Source organism: Macrobrachium nipponense, chromosome 9 (assembly GCF_015104395.2).
Source record: "Macrobrachium nipponense isolate FS-2020 chromosome 9, ASM1510439v2, whole genome shotgun sequence".
NCBI classification, from domain to species: domain Eukaryota; kingdom Metazoa; phylum Arthropoda; class Malacostraca; order Decapoda; family Palaemonidae; genus Macrobrachium; species Macrobrachium nipponense.
The window spans coordinates 105,222,675-105,240,174 of NC_061110.1; positions in this window are offsets into that span (position 1 = coordinate 105,222,675).

The following is a 17,500-nucleotide window of genomic DNA, read 5'->3' on the forward strand; positions in this document are numbered from 1 at the left end:
GGTTTTCTTCTATTGTAACTTCTGTGATTCATTTTCGAATTCATTATGCAAATTAAAATTGGAAGGACGATAAACTTGTACGAAAGGAAAGGTGTAATATGATATTTTGTATTTGGCGTTTGTGCTCTACTCCATTTCCTTTATTGTCTATTATGGAAATGGGAGGGTAGGGCAGCCATCCCCACCTCTCCCCACCCCCTTGCAAACTGTTTCATCCTCACAGTGTGAGGTGGAGCAGGTAAGAGAACGGGAGGGTAGGGTAAACTTTTTGGTCCACACCGGGTGGGCAGGGCAGTTATGGGAATGGGAGGGTAGGACAGAAGGATATCCACCCTCCTTCTGTAAACTGTTTGGTCCCCACTGGGTGGGGCAGGGAAGGTAGGGGAGCGGGCGGGTAGGGCATCCATATATCCACCTCCTATAAACTGTTTAGTCCCCACGGGGTGGGGCAGGGATGGTAGGGAAGCGGGAGGGTAGGGCAGCCATATACCCACCTTCTGCAAACTGTTTGGTCTTTACCGAGTGGTGTCGTGTTGGTAGGGGAATGGGAGGGTTGAGTGTACAACAACCATCCTCCCACAAACTGTTCGGTCCTTACTGGGTGGGGGGCGTGGCAGGTAGGGAAACGAGTTATTATGCAGTCATCGACAAATTCTATATCATTTTGGTTAGTTTCCAGAATAATAAATACTAATAATAATAATAATAATAATAATAATAATAATAATAATAATACAGCCAACTTAGAGGGGAAGACAACCACCAAGATATCCCAGAAACCGAACCAAGTAAGAGAGACTGGTAAAACATATGGAACAATCCGGTATCACACAACAAACATGCAACATGGCTCCAGGAAGTCAAAGAAGAAGAAACAGGGATAATAAAACAAAGATTCACAGAGATCACGACAGACACAGTCAGACACCAACTAAAGAAAATGCCAAACTGGAAAGCCCCAAGTCTCGATGAAGTCCATGGATACTGGCTCAAAAACTTCAAGTCCCTACACCCACGAATAGCAGAACAAATCCAGCATTGTATGTCAAATCACTAAGCACCCAAATAGATGACCACAGGAAGAACATCCTTAGTACAAAAAGACAAGAGTAATGGAAATAGTATAGCCAGTAACTACAGGCCTATCACCTGCCTAATAATGATGTGGAAATTACTAACAGGTATCATCAGTGAAAGGCTATACAACTACCTAGAGGAGACAAACACCATCCCCCACCAACAGAAAGGCTGCAGAAGGAAGTGTAGGGGCACAAAAGACCAGCTCCTGATAGACAAAATGGTAATGAAGAACAGTAGGAAAAGGAAAACCCTAAGCATGGCATGGATTGACTATAAGAAAGCCTTCGACATGATACCATACACATGGCTAATAGAATGCCTGAAAATATATGGGGCAGAGGAAAACACCATCAGCTTCCTCAAAAATACAATGCGCAACTGGAATACAATACTTACAAGCTCTGGAATAAGACTAGCAGAGGTTGATATCAGGAGAGGGATCTTCCAGGGCCACTCACTGTCCCCACTACTCTTCATAGTAGCCATGATTCCCATGACAAAAGTACTGCAGAAGATGGATGCTGGGTACCAACTCAAGAAAAGAGGCAACAGAATTAACCATCTGATGTTCATGGACGACATCAAGCTGTATGGTAAGAGCATCAAGGAAATAGAGACCTTAATCCAGACTGTAAGGATTGTATCTGAGGACATCAGGATGGAGTTTGGAAAAGAAAAATGTGCCTTAGTAAACATACAAAAAGGCAAAGTAACAAGGATTGAAGGGATAAAGCTACCAGATGGGAGCAACATCAAACACATAGATGAGACGGGATACAAATACGTGGGAATAATGGAAGGAGAATTATAAGACACCAAGAGATGAAGGACACGAACAGGAAAGAATATATGCAGAGACTCAAGGCGATACTCAAGTCAAAAACTCAACGCCGGAAATATGATAAAAGCATAAACACATGGGCAGTGCCAGTAATCAGATACAGTGCAGGAATAGTGGAATGGACGAAAAGCAGAACTCCGCAGCATAGACCAGAAAACAAGAAAGAAACATATGACAATACACAAAGCACTACACCAAGAGAAAATACGACAGACTATACATAACACGAAAGGAAGGAGGGAGATGGACTACTAAGTATAGGACTGCGTCAACATCGAGAACAGCGCACTGGGGCAATATCTGAAAACCAGTGAAAAGAGAGTGGCTGAAGAGTGCATGGGAAGAAGGACTGATAAAAGTAGACGAAGACCCAGAAATATACAGAGACAAGAGAAAGAGAAACAGAACAGAGGACTGGCACAACAAACCAATGCACGGACAATACATGAGGCAGACTAAAGAAATAGCCAGTGAAGACACATGGCACGTACATACTGAGACAGACGAAGAACTAGCCATCGATGACACGTGGTCAATGGTTACTGAGGGGAGAGCTCAAGAAGGAAAACTGAACGAATGATAACAGCGGCACAATATCAGGCCCTAAGAACCAGATATGTTCAAAGAACGATAGACAGAAATAACATCTCTCCCATATGTAGGAAGTGCAATACGAAAAATAAAACCATAAACCACATAGCAAGCGAATGTCCGGCACTTGCACAGAACCAGTACAAAAAGAGGCATAATTTCAGTGGCAAAGCTCTTTCACTGGAGCCTGTGCAAGAAACACCAGCTACCTTGCAGTAATAAATGGTATGAGCACCAACCTGGGGGAGTGATAGAAAACGATCAGGCAAAGATCCTTTGGGACTATGGTATCAGAACAGATAGGGTGATGCGTGCAAATAGACCAGACGTGACGTTGATTGACAAATCAAGAAGAAAGTATCACTCATTGATGTAGCAGTGCCATGGAACACCAGAGTTGAAGAGAAAGGGAAAAAGGGAAAAAAAAAATGGATAAGTATCAAGACCTGAAAATAGAAATAATAATATGGGATATTGCCAGAAGAAATTGTACCCATAATCATATGAACACCTAGGCTCATGATCCCCAAGAATCCCTGTGAAAAGGAATCTGAAAAAACTAGAGGCCGAAGTAGCTACAGGACTCATGCAGAAGAGTGTGATCCTAGAAACGGCGCACATAGTAAGAAAAGTGATGGACTCCTAAGGAGGCAGGATGCAACCCGGAACCCACATTATAAATACCACCCAGTCGAATTGGAGGACTGTGATAGAGCAAAAAAAGAAATAATAATAATAATAATAATAATAATAATAATAATAATAATAATAATAATAATAATAATAATAATAATAATCAATAATAATAATAATAATGATATATAATGATGAATAAAAAAATCTCTGGATTGAAAGGACAACTTGGCCAATATAAGTAAATAAATAAATAAACAAACAAACAATACACTCGGAATTCTTCGCTGAAATAGAAGGCAATGGTTTTATCTCTACTTCTCTTTCAGGAAGGTCAGGAGAAAGGTGCTGCAGTGACATCGATTTTGTATTTCTATTGTGTCCTTTTATCAGGTGGGACCTTTGACTGACATTAATCAGTATCATCATCATTATCTACATCATCATCATATTATGATCCTACAGTGAATTCAGAGTTGTGATTACAGTAATTACAGAGACGGAAGCATTTTTTTTTTTATACGATCATGTGTGTTGACCCAAAGTTGAAAAGGAGGGCATATTCAAAATTGAGGTAAAAATGCAGTTATTGGTTGGTTATAAGAAATAAAAATTGCTGTAATTGTTCTAAAAAACAAGGGATATTAGTATTGCCGATGTCAATAATAAATAGAAATCAATATTGATTACGAAGTCTAGCAAAAGAGTGCTAGATAGATTATGAAAGCATATTTATACAGTTAATTTTCAAACGGATAAAATCACGCTATCAGACTTAATAGTAGCGTCAGGGTAAAAAAAAAAAAAAAAAAAAAAAAAGCAGAAATTATTTTGCAAGCGAATTTTAATTTTCACACAAATAAAATCACGCTACCAGATTTAATTGTAGCGTTAGGGTAAAAAAAAAAATTTAAGCAGAAATTATTTTGCAAGCGAATTACGAAATAACATGACGAGAGTTCAATTATCCAGAGAATGTTGCTTCTGAGGACGGATATTTTTTTCCCCTCAAGCGATTCGTGAAGTGTGAAACACAACAGGAAATATCTATTTGAAAATTCTTCCTCTATTTTTTTTAATGACTGAAACATTTCCAGAAAACGGTCAGTTGATCTGGTTTGGGATCATTTTTATATTTTGCGAAAATCTGATTTGGTGCTCGCTTGTTTTTCCACTCTATTTTTACCTCTAATGTAACTCCGTTGATATTTTCAACAATTTTAAGTTGATTATCGCGCGTGTTTTGCGATGACTTCTTTTCACGATCATTTTCCGTATATCCTTCTCTTTATTCTTTGTTGGGCAATATTTATACGTAGTTCATTGAGAAGAGAGAGAGAGAGAGAGAGAGAGAGAGAGAGAGAGAGAGAGAGAGAGATTCAGGGTAATACAAGAAATGTATTTATGCAATCCGTAGTCCTGTAAGTGTAAAGAGAAATTTCAGTATGAAATTTCAGTCTAAATCCTCCCCTCCTCCTCTCTCCCCCCCCTCTCTCTCTCTCTCTCTCTCCTCTCTCTCTCTCTCTCTCTCTGATGAGAATGGTTTTCTGATTTGCACTGTATCTCAAGAGATGTGGTATAGTTAAGATTAATTTTCTTAATAACCGGAATACACAACTACTTTGAAAGTGTTATTTCAAAAAGGGAACATTGTTTTAAAAGTGAACGTTGTCTTTACTAAAGGGGTCCATCGTTCAGGAGCTGGATGATCCAGTTGAAGCGAAGATTCATGCGAGATTCATCAGTGAGATTTTCCTGTCTTTTAGACAATTTTTTTCTTTCCAGTGTAAACTAACACTTATAATCAAGTGCGAGGTATTTCTCCTGTCACGCCTTTCAAACCCTTTACTGCCAATTTCCGTTCCAGCGCTCAATGAACTCATAGGTCCCAGTGCTTGGCCTTTGGCCTCAATTCTATATCCAATTCAGCGCTCAATGAATCATAGGTCCCAGTGCTTGGCCTTTGGCCTCAATTCCATATCCAATTCAGCTATTCTGTTCCATAAAAGGAGACAGAAGTATTGCATATTGGTTTTTCAATCAGCCTCTTTGGAAGAGCATTGCCGAATGGCATGAGAGGCTTATATATATATTCTCTCGAGCAACAGATAGGAATTACTGGTCACAGAGTAAAACTATCATACATTAGAATGGATGCACACAAGTATCTGTCAAATTAAAACTTGACAACAAGCGGACAACAAAAATTCAATCTTATGTCATTCACATGAGATTATCGAAAAATCGGTCCAGTCTTTCAAAGTGTTTCAAATGGCTGCGTAATTTTGCAGATATATTCAGACTTATTTAATTACCTATTATTACGGCATATGAGTCTTTCACTTAGGTCCCTAAGGGATAAGAAAATGACGTATGTTCTAATCTGAGATTAGTGCCGTCAGTGTACCTCACACGCGGAGCACTGTAGGCATTACTTAAGGCTCTTTGTAGCGTCCCTTCGGCACCTAGTTGCAAACCCTTTCATTCTTTTTTTTTACAGTACCTCCACTCATATTCTCTCTCTTCCATTTTACTCTCCACCCTTTTCTAACAATTATTCCATAGTGCAACTGCGACGTTTTCCTCCTGTTACACCTTTGCAACCTTTCTCCCGAATTACCATTCAGCGCTGAATGACTTCATAGGTCCCATCGTTTGGTCTTTGCCCCAAATTGTATATTCTGTTCAATTCTATCCAATAACGTAGTCTAATAAAAACATCCCTAATTCACTACTACGACTACAATACAGCTATTGAAATCTAGTTTTTAAAATCCTTTCAAGAAGGCTTCCTTCAGCCTCATGAATACTGATCAAATAGTCATGGATTCCAGTATTCCAGAATTCAGGAGGGTTCCTGGAGCACCTCATTTGACTGCGGTCGGAGTGGATGGAAAAATGCATAGAAGTGGAAAAGACAATAGAGTCTGTGAATAGTGCTCGCTCTCTTTCCTTACTGCTGTGGCCTTCTCTGTTTTTTTCCGAAACTCTGATCATCCATTTTGCTCTCCCGAATGCACCGGTACGCATACAAACGCGCATGCATATATATATATATATATATATATATATATATATATATATATATATATATATATATATATATATATATATATATATGTGTGTGTGTGTGTGTGTGTGTGTGTGTGTGTATTATATATTATATGTATATATACAAAGTAACGTATATATATATATATATATATATATATATATATATAATATATATATATATAGATAGATAGATAGATAGATAGATAGATAGATATCGCATTAATAACGAAGAAACAAAGTGGTTATCATGTCTATTGCTATCACGGTGAAATTTTGGTTAGAGATATATATGAAAAAAATATGAAAATATATATGCCTGAAATTATTCATAAAATGATATAAAACGTCAATATTTATCCAATAGCCATGTACGGCAGTTGAAATAATTAGTACTCAAATTATAACACCAAAATTTTCCGCATCAAATTCTATTCATGTGTTCACTTTGCAATATTTGTAGCTGTAAATATAATTATGGCCGTAATTGAACTACGTCAGTCGGAAATAACACAATTGATTCGGTTCCACTTCTTGACTAATCCTGGTAATGATATTTATCCATCTGATGCTATCTATATTACATAGATGATATAGTGATATGTTGTCTTTTACTGTGATCTTATAGCTTATATTCTTTTAAGATTGAAAAATGAAAGCAGCAAATGTCATATATAGGTGATATATATATATATATATATATATATATATAATATATATATATATATATATATATACATATATATATATATATATATATATATATATATATATATATATATATATATATATATATTTATATGTATGTATGTATGTATGTAATGTGCCTAAAAAATTTAGAGTAGATGCGCGGGACTTCATGATATAGGTGGATACTACAGGTTAAGTATTAGGCACATACTATATATGTAAATACATCTATCTTTTTCCTCCGTGGCATCACCTTTATTTATATGCATATATATGTATATAAACGAGGAATGAACTTATGGGTTTTTCAATAGGGCAAGCTATTTCTAAACGATTTAATACTACACAACATAACATTTTCAATCCCGCGGAATTTCAAGGTTATAGGCCATGAGATTATATATATAAATAAATATATATATATATATTATATATATATATATATATATATATATATATATATATATATATATATAATCGAATACCACAGGAAAAATAATAGACAGCAATTTGTCGACGATGTCTTAATGAAGGACTATAGCGCTCGCCTACGATTTTCTGCTTAATACTTAACCTGTAGTATCCACCTATATCATGAAGTCCCGGGCATCTACTCTAAATTTTTTAGGCACATACATATGTATGTGCCTAAAAAATTTAGAGTAGATGGGCGGGACTTCATGATATAGGTGGATACTAAACAGGTTAAGTATTAAGCAGAAAATCGTAGGCGAGCGCTATAGTCCTTCATTAAGACATCGTCGACAAATTGCTGTCTATTATTTTTCCTGTGGTATTCGATTATATATAAATATATATATATATATATATATATATATATATATATGATATATATATATATATTATATATTTATTTATATATATCTCTATGGCCTATAACCTTGAAATTCCGCGGGATTGAAAATGTTATGTTGTGTAGTATTAAATCGTTTAGGAAAACGAAAAAAATTAAGCTTGCTAATTGAAAAACCCATAAGTTCATTCCCTCTTGGTTTTCGTTTTTATATACATATATATGCCTATAAATAAAGGTGATGCCCACGGAGGAAAAAGATAGATGTATTTACATATATAGTTTATATATATTTATATATATATATATATATATATACTATATATTATATATATTATATATATATATGTTAAATATAATATAATATATTATATATATTATAATATATATATATATATATATATATATATATATATATATATATTATATATATATATAGTACGTATATATATATAATATATATTATATATATATATATATATATATATATATATATATATTATATATATATAATATGTATTATATATATATATATGTTATATATATATATATATATATATATATATATATTAATATTATATATATGTAATACAATATATATATATTATATATATATATATAATATATATATATAATATATGTAATATATATATATAATATATATATATATATACTATATATATATATTATATATATATACATATATATATTTATATATATATATATATTATATATATATATATATATATATAATATACTAATATTATATATATATACTCGTATATATATATATAATATATATATATATATATATATATATATAATATATATATATATATATATTAATATAATACTTTATATATAATATTATATCATATATTATATATATATATATAATTATATTTATATATATATAATACATATATATATTATATATATATATATATATATATATATATATACTATATATATGTATATATATATATAATATTATAGAATATATATATATATTTATATATATCTATATATATATATATTATATACACACCCACACCGCCTTTTACCTTTAGCGCCATCTCCAGATATTGCTACTGTTTTTGTCCTGCCTAAGTATTTACGGAATGGGGCTGGTAGACTCTGAAACATTTTTAAAATAGCAAGCTCTGAAATAAATACCCCTTTTGTTAGGAATTCTTTTGAATGGAAAGATATTTTACTTCAGAATATCATTGAGCATAAAATGCTGCCACTTTTTTTATATTTCACTCATTCAAAGTAAACGAATCGTTTGAGCTATATAATTGCTTGAAGAATATCGTACCTGTCGTAGGAGGCAAGTTCAATTTGTTTGAAGTCAAGCAAACTTTCATTAACAGACAAAAAATAAATAAATAAGTAAATAAACTGGATGAAATAACTCATTCAGCGTATTACCTCCTCAGCAAGATCCTATTCATAAGATCAAGGGGCTGCTGGATGAATTTACGCTAATGATTCAGTTCCTACTTTGACAAGCTCTCATTACGTCACCTTGAGAGAGAGAGAGAGAGAGAGAGAGAGAGAGAGAGAGAGAGAGAGAGAGAGGGGGGGGGGAGGAGTTATGCAATTGCTCTGACGTGAATTGATGACGTAGGTTTGTCTGAGGGTCCGTTGGGGGTGGCGAGGGTCACTGCACGATGTTGATTATTCATTGTCGTGTTTTGCAATGTATCTTTCTTGTGCAACTTTTTTTTTAAAATGCTAACCATATTCAGTTGAAGAGAACGGATAGGAAATTTTCCTTTGTTTAATTGAGTAATGTGAATTCATCACCACTTAATATATATTACATTGTCTCGGAGATTTGTACTGATCAGTCTAACATATGAAACGGTTCCTAATGTTGCCAGTTTTTTTTACACAGTTATTGCAAATGTTTAGGAAATAATGATGATAAGTAATTTCCGACGACTTGTTAAGAAATACAGATCAACAGAAGAAACACAGCTAATATTTGTAAATCTAGCTGATTTCAGTTATTATATTATATTATATTATATAATATCTATATATATTATATATATATATATATATATATATATATATATAATATAATAATTATTATATATATATAATATATATATATATCAATGCTACTGTCAAAAATAATTGTTACTTGTTGTGAAGCTCAACCCTCAACTTTAAAATACTTTGTCTATTCTCAAATAAAGATTCATATCAACATAAAGCACAAAGTGGGCGAGTCAGGCAATTCTGACTCCAACCACCCCCCCCCCCCCCCCCCCCCCCCCCCCCCCCCCCCCCCCCCTCCCCCCCCCCCCCCCCCCCCCCCACATTGCTAGCAACACCAAAAAATGAAATATGCTTATATCCAATTACGATTAAGTTTACTTCTCACATGTCACGAATTGACCCCGTTATGGAAAACTCGCTCCTTGGAAATACAATCCTGTTCATCTGTGCGTATATGAGACATTCGTAAATAACTGTTACTCTTTATTATTGCCCTTTAAAACTGTAAGTGTAAGATCATTTTTTAAGGATGATAAAGAATCCTCAATACGAAAAATGACTGCATTTTCATTTTTATTCAATTTCCTTTTTGCAGTGTGAAGCAAGGTGTCAGACATTTTTTTTTTCCGGCATCGTATTTTCGCTAAACTTTGTACCAAGTAGCAAATATCAGTTTTCAGTTTTATTTCAAAGTTAAAACTAATCATGTTCGCTGCAGGAATGACGTCGGAACGAGAACTTACATAATTTGATACCTAACTTAGATCAATTAATTTCTGTCTCCAGTTTAGACTAATTAGTGAATCTTGTTACTGGTTACAAATCAGTTATTATCTACGAGGTCTAAAGTTTGGCGGCGAGATTGTAAGTGTGAACACGTGTCGCTGATATTTACAAGAATTTTATTTAAGTTCTACTAAAGCCTGGGCTATAATTAGGTCTGTGAGTGAATCTCTGTAACGCTCATAAATGTTCACAGTTCAATTAACTGTTACTGTCGCGTGATCGTCGTAAGATATCGCATCCGTAACTTCTCTGTATTTCCCTTTTACACACAACAAATTATTTACGTCCAAGAGTGATCTATACAATGCACTTTGTTTCGTTTTCCTTCCTTGTAATGGTAGTGTGTGATAGCTTTAGTCCAGATATCTTTTTTGTCTCATAATAATCTTATAATCATATTAGTTATAAAACGATACAGTCGATTTATGGCTTTCCATAACGCTTATTTTTCTATACCTCTAAGGATATGAACCGTTTATTAATACGACGGGCACAATTACATCAGCTAATTGTCAGTAACTACGATTATTTTGTAGTGATTAATATTTAGCTTATTGGGAAAATTGTACATTCCGTATTTCTTACAAAATCTAATTAAAAGAATTTCGTAGATTATAGCTGTCTATAAAAAAAACTTTAATATGAATATTCTATATTAGTAGAATAAAGAGAAATACAACTGCATCATTTAAAGGATATGGAGCAGCTGTATTTCTCTATATTCTACCATAAGGAATATTTATATTAAAGGTTTTTGTTATAGACAACTGTAGTCAATGAAATTCTTTTAATTAGATATTGTAAGAAACGGAATACTATAATTTTCCCAACACCATAAATATTATTCACTATAAAGATAATCTTTATGCAGTTACTGACAATCAGTCGAAGCAATTATACCTGTCAAAGAAAAATAGGCCAGTTATGGAAAACATAAAACAACTATTATCACATCCGCCGAAAAACAAGTAATTAATAACAATAACTGATATGATTAGGCAAGACGAATGGCTCTCTATTACTAAGTATTTGTGATCATAATACATTTCCCAAGTCATTTACAGACCCAATCATGTGTCATCTAATTGTGTGTGTGTGTGTGTGTGAGAGAGAGAGAAGAGAGAGAGAGAGAGAGAGAGAGAGAGAGAGAAAGTACAATTTGTCTCTCATATTCTCAGTTGATTTATAGTCATGAATTACAGACGTTTATGGATTGAGGGTAATGATGCTTGGTTTGCAATATCTGCATAACTGTATTACGTTCTTGTACAGTTTAGGGGACAATTATCTATGCATCTGTAAAAACTTACCTTTATTTTAAATCTAGGATACTAAAATAGATATTGAAAACTGTTTACATGTTTGGTATATCGTAAGAAAGCCGATTGATTCTCTCTCTCTCTCTCTCTCTCTCTCTCTCTCTCACACACACACACACACACGCACAGGCGTACATGATATTATATTAAGTATATTAGTGTTATTTCTTATCAGACAACTTACAAGGAGTGTATATAACTATAGATCGTGAAATCTGTTACTTGGAAGATATATTCCTCCCTTATAACGAATCGAATTCTAAAAGGTGACAGAATTCTTTTATGATGAATGTCAGCGTATGTCCCCTGAAGTAGCATTTTATAGGACTGGTAGTTGTGGTGAATGCGATGTACGTGTGAAACGGATATATATAACCAAGGCCAACAGAACTCTATTGGCCTTGTATATAACTAGAGACGGTTGGTTTAGACAAGCGATTCAATTAGGAAAAATGGTCAGAATTAGAGTATAATTGCATTACCTAACTTACTTTATAGCCATTATGTTTAGCCTTAAGGATATTTATCAAGAAACATTTGGTAGCGTTGCTTTTAATCCTTTACTGTTTTAATGTCATGGTTTTTTTTATTTGAATTGCCCTAATTTGTTTATGTAAAGTTAAATTGGATATAGTCTGTTCATGTAGTGAATTCATTTAGTGAATTATGCGTAAGTAAACAATAGAGGAGCAGTAGGGAAAGCACTAAAGACGGGAGACAATACCAAAAATAGATTAGGCAAACCACAATGAAAATCAAGCTGAACCTACTTAAAAAAAAGAATGTAAATAATTGTCAAAGATCGATTATAAAACTTTACGTAAAACAAATAAAATGCACATATTCGTTAGTATCTTTAACACATCCTCGGCAGAAACTATATAAAACATGCTTCAGTCAAATTGCTTTTATATGCTGACTGGATGACACTTTTTCATATAATAACTACACGCAAATCTTGATCATAAAACTTGAATGATTCTCTCCAGCCGCTGACCTAATTTAAGTGAAAATGTCAGTACTGTATTGATGGGGTCATGATCATTATTATACTAATAATCACAAGTGAACTTTTCGTCTTCCTTGTTATTAATTAAACAGTTAACAGAATTCAGATAATCGCAATTAAGGAAGTGATTATACAAATTATTTGAAAATATATTTCCATTGGCAACGACACAGTTTGATAAACAATTAATACCGCATACTTTTAAGACCTGATACTATGATATGATCAGAGTCAAAGGAATAATTAATATTAACGTCGTTTGATTTTCAATTTTGTCGAAGTGGATAATACCAGAAAGAGAAGATTAAAAGTCCAGACTCAGCGCATATAACAAACGGTGACATAGTGAAATGTCTCCTTGTTTTGAGGTCTGATATAATATTCCTATTCAGAAATATTCGTTATAATTAATGTTACATGAAACGACTTCCGCTTATTAGGAAACCTAAAATGTTGTCAACAATTGACAATAGTTTGTTTGTCGACCTAACCTCAAAGTACATAAGTAATCTATTGCAGGCAGATAAGAAACTGGTTAAGTTATGGTAATAGGTAATATTAATAAACTGCGAGTCGTATTCCAAGTAAAGTAAATATATTCTTTCTATGCCGGGGAGGGGTTGTTAGAAAGAGAGAGAGAGAGAGAGAGAGAGAGAGAGAGAGAGAGAGAGAGAGAGAGAGAGAGAGAGAGAGATCTAGGTAGAAATTCAACACTCATATAGCTAAGGAGGAACCTGACTTCATTGTGACAAATCTGAGAAAAGAGAGCCACTCAACGGATCCACGCTTACTACTCCAGTCCGTCCTCTTTTGGGTCAGATTCATGTAATCACAATAATCACCGGAACTCTTACACTCGAAATGGCGGAGATTAAATGACGCAACAACGGCAACCCAGTCCTCGCCATTTCAACAACGCAAAGGCCATTGGCTCCCATACAACCACAATGCAAAGACCAGTAGCTCCCATACAACCACAATGCAAAGACCAGTAGCTCCCATACAACCACAGTGCAAAGAACCAAGTGCTCCCATACAACCACCCCCCCCCCCCCTTTGCCAAAAGACCAATAGCTCCCATTACAACCACAATGCCAAAGACCAGTAGCTCCCATACAACCACAATTGCCAAGACCAGTAGCCCATACAACCAACAGTGCAAAGACCAGTAGCTCCCATAAAACCCAACAGTGCAAAAGACCAATACCTCCCATACAACCAACAATGCAAAAGACCCAAGGTAGCTCCCATACAACACAATGCAAAAAGACCAGTAAGCGGTACCCAACCAAAATGCAAAGACAGTTAGCTTCCAATAACCAACCAACAATGCAAAGACCGAGTAGCATCCGTACCAACCACAATGCAAAGACGCCAGTAGCTCCCGTACAACCACAATGCAAAGACCTAGTAGCATCCCGTACAACCACAATGCAAAAGACCCCCCAGTAGCTCCCGTCAACCCAAAATGCCAAGACGCAGTATGTTCCCGTCCACAATGCAAAGACCAGTAGCTCCCGTACAACCACAATGCAAAGACCAGTAGCTCCCGTACAACCACAATGCAAAGACCAGTAGCTCCCATACAACCACAATGCAAAGACCAGTAGCTCCCGTACAACCACAATGCAAAGACCAGTAGCTCCCATACAACCACAATGCAAAGACCAGTAGCTCCCATACAACCACAATGAAAAGACCAGTAGCTCCCATACAACCACAATGCAAAGACCAGTAGCTCCCATACAACCACAATGCAAAGACCAGTAGCTCCCATACAACCACAATGAAAAGACCAGTAGCTCCATACAACCACAATGCAAAGACCAGTAGCTCCCATACAACCACAATGAAAAGACCAGTAGCTCCCATATAACCACAGTGCAAAGACCAGTAGCTCCCATACAACCACAGTGCAAAGACCAGTAGCTCCCTTACAACCACAGTGCAAAGACCAGTAGCTCCATACACCAGTGCAAAGACCATAGCTCCCATACAACCACAATGCAAAGACCAGTAGCTCCCATACAACCAATGCAAATCGCAGTAGCTCCCATACAAGACATGCAAAGACCGTACTCCCATACAACCACAGTGCAAAGACCAGTAGTCCCTTACAACCACAATGCAAACACCAGAACTCATCATACAACCACAGTGCAAAGACCAGTAGCTCCCATACAACCACAATGCAAAGACCAGTAGCTCCCATACAACCACAATGCAAAGACCAGTAGCTCCCATACAACCACAATGCAAAGACCAGTAGCTCCCTTACAACCACAATGCAAAGACAGAGCTCCCTAGACAACCACAATCAAAGACCATAAGCCCTTCCATACCACCTACAATGCAAAGACCAGTAGCTCCCATACAAACCACAATGAAAACCATCTCCCATACAACCGCAAGCAAAGACCAGTACTTTCCAATACCACCCAATGCAAAGAACCAGTAGCTTCCCATACAACCACAATGCAAAGACCAGTAGTTTCAATGCCAACCACAATGCAAAGACCGATCTCCCATACAACCACAAATGCAAAGACCAGTACTCCCATACAAACCACAATGCAAAAAGGCCATAGCTTCCATCCACAACCACAAATGCAAAGACCTTCAGTAGTTTCTCAATGCAACCGTCAATGCAAAGTACCAGTAAAGCTCCAATGCCAACCACAATGCAAAGCCCATAGCTCCCCATACCACCACAAGTGCTAGAAACCCCAAGGTAGCTCCCATACAACCACAATGCAAAGACCAGTAGTTCCAATGCAACCACAATGCAAAGACCAGTAGCTCCCATACAACCACAATGCAAAGACCAGTAGCGTGCCCTAACAACTGCAAATGCAACCAGAGACCAGTGCCTTCCAATACGCACCCACAATGCAAGACAGTAGCTTACCATAACAACCCACAATGCAAAGACCAGTAGTATTAATGCCATACCAAGCAAAGCAGTAGCTCCGATACAAACCACAATGCAAAGACCGCAGTAGGCTTCCAATGCACAACCAAATGCAAGAGACCAGTGCTCCAATACAAAATTGAAAAGACCAGTAGACTTCCCATACCAACCAAATGCAAGACAGTAGTTCAATGCACCGCACAATTGCAAAGACAGTAGCTCCCATCAACCACAAGTGCAAAGACCAGTTAGCTCCCTAACAAACAGTGCAAAGACCAAGTAGCTCCAATAACAACCACAATGGCAAAGACCAGTAGTTCCAATGCAAAACACAATTGCAAAAGAACCAGTAGCTCCCCATAAACCAAATGTAAAGACAAGTAGCTCCCAAATACCAACCACAGTGGCAAGAAGTAGCTTCCATACAACCCAACCACATGCAAAGACAAGTGTTCCAAATGCACCACAATGAAACAGTAAGCTCCCATACAACCACAAGTAAAGACGTAAAGTAGCCTCCTACAACAATTGCAAAGACCAGTGCCTCCCATACAACACAATTGCAGAAGACCAAGTAGCTTCCATAACCACCACAATGCAAAGACCGCAGTAGTTTCCATGGCAACACCACAATGCAAGACCAGTAGCCTGCATACAACACCAATGCAAAGACCGCAGTAGCTCCCCATAAACAACGTGCAAGACCAAGTGCTCCCAATCAACCACATAATGCAAAGACCAGTAGCTTCCCAATGCAAAAAACCGCAATGCCAAAGACAGTAGCTCCAAATAACAACCACCATGCAAAGCCAGTAGCTCCCATACAAACCACAGTGCAAAGCAGTGTTCCCATACCAAGTGCCAAGCAGTAGCCCTCCATACAACCAAATTGCCAGAGACAAGCTAGTTTCAATCGCACAGAATGCACAAGACAGTAAGCCCTCCGCATACAACCAAATGCAAAGAACAGTAGCTCCAAATACACACACGTGCAAAGGACAGTTAGCCTCGTACAAACCACAGGAAAGACGCAGTTAAGCTTTCCGCATAACAACCATAATGCAAAGACCCAGTAGCTCCCATAAACCAACACAGTTGCAAAGACCCAGGTAGCTTTGATAAACCATTATGCCAACACAGTAGCTCCAATACCAAACCAAAGTGCAAAGACCAGTAGCTTCCCATACAACCTGACAATGCAAAGACAGATAGCTCCAAATGACCTAACCAAGTGAACAAGACCAGTTAGTTCCATACAACCACTATGCAAAGACCAGTAGCAAAACCTCCCATACACCACAATGCAAAGACAGTAGCTCCATACAACCCACAGTGCAAAGAAAACCATAGCTTCCATACAACCACAATGCAAGACCAGTAGCTCCATACAACCACAATGCAAAAGACCAGTAGCTTCCATACAAACCCACAATGCAAGACCAGTAGCTCCATACAACCCAACAATGCAAAGACCCCCAGTAGCTTTTTTTTTTTTCATACAACCACAATGCAAAAGACCAGTAGCTTCCATACAACCACAATGCAAAGACAGTAGCTCCCCATACAACACAAGAAAGACCAGTAGCTCCCATACTACCACAATGCAAAGACCAGTAGCTCCCATACAACCACAAGAAGACCAGTAGCTCCCATACAACCACAATGCAAAGACCAGTAGCTCCCATACAACCACATTGCAAAGACCAGTAGCTCCCATACAACCACAATGCAAAGACCAGTAGCTTCCATGCAACCACAATGT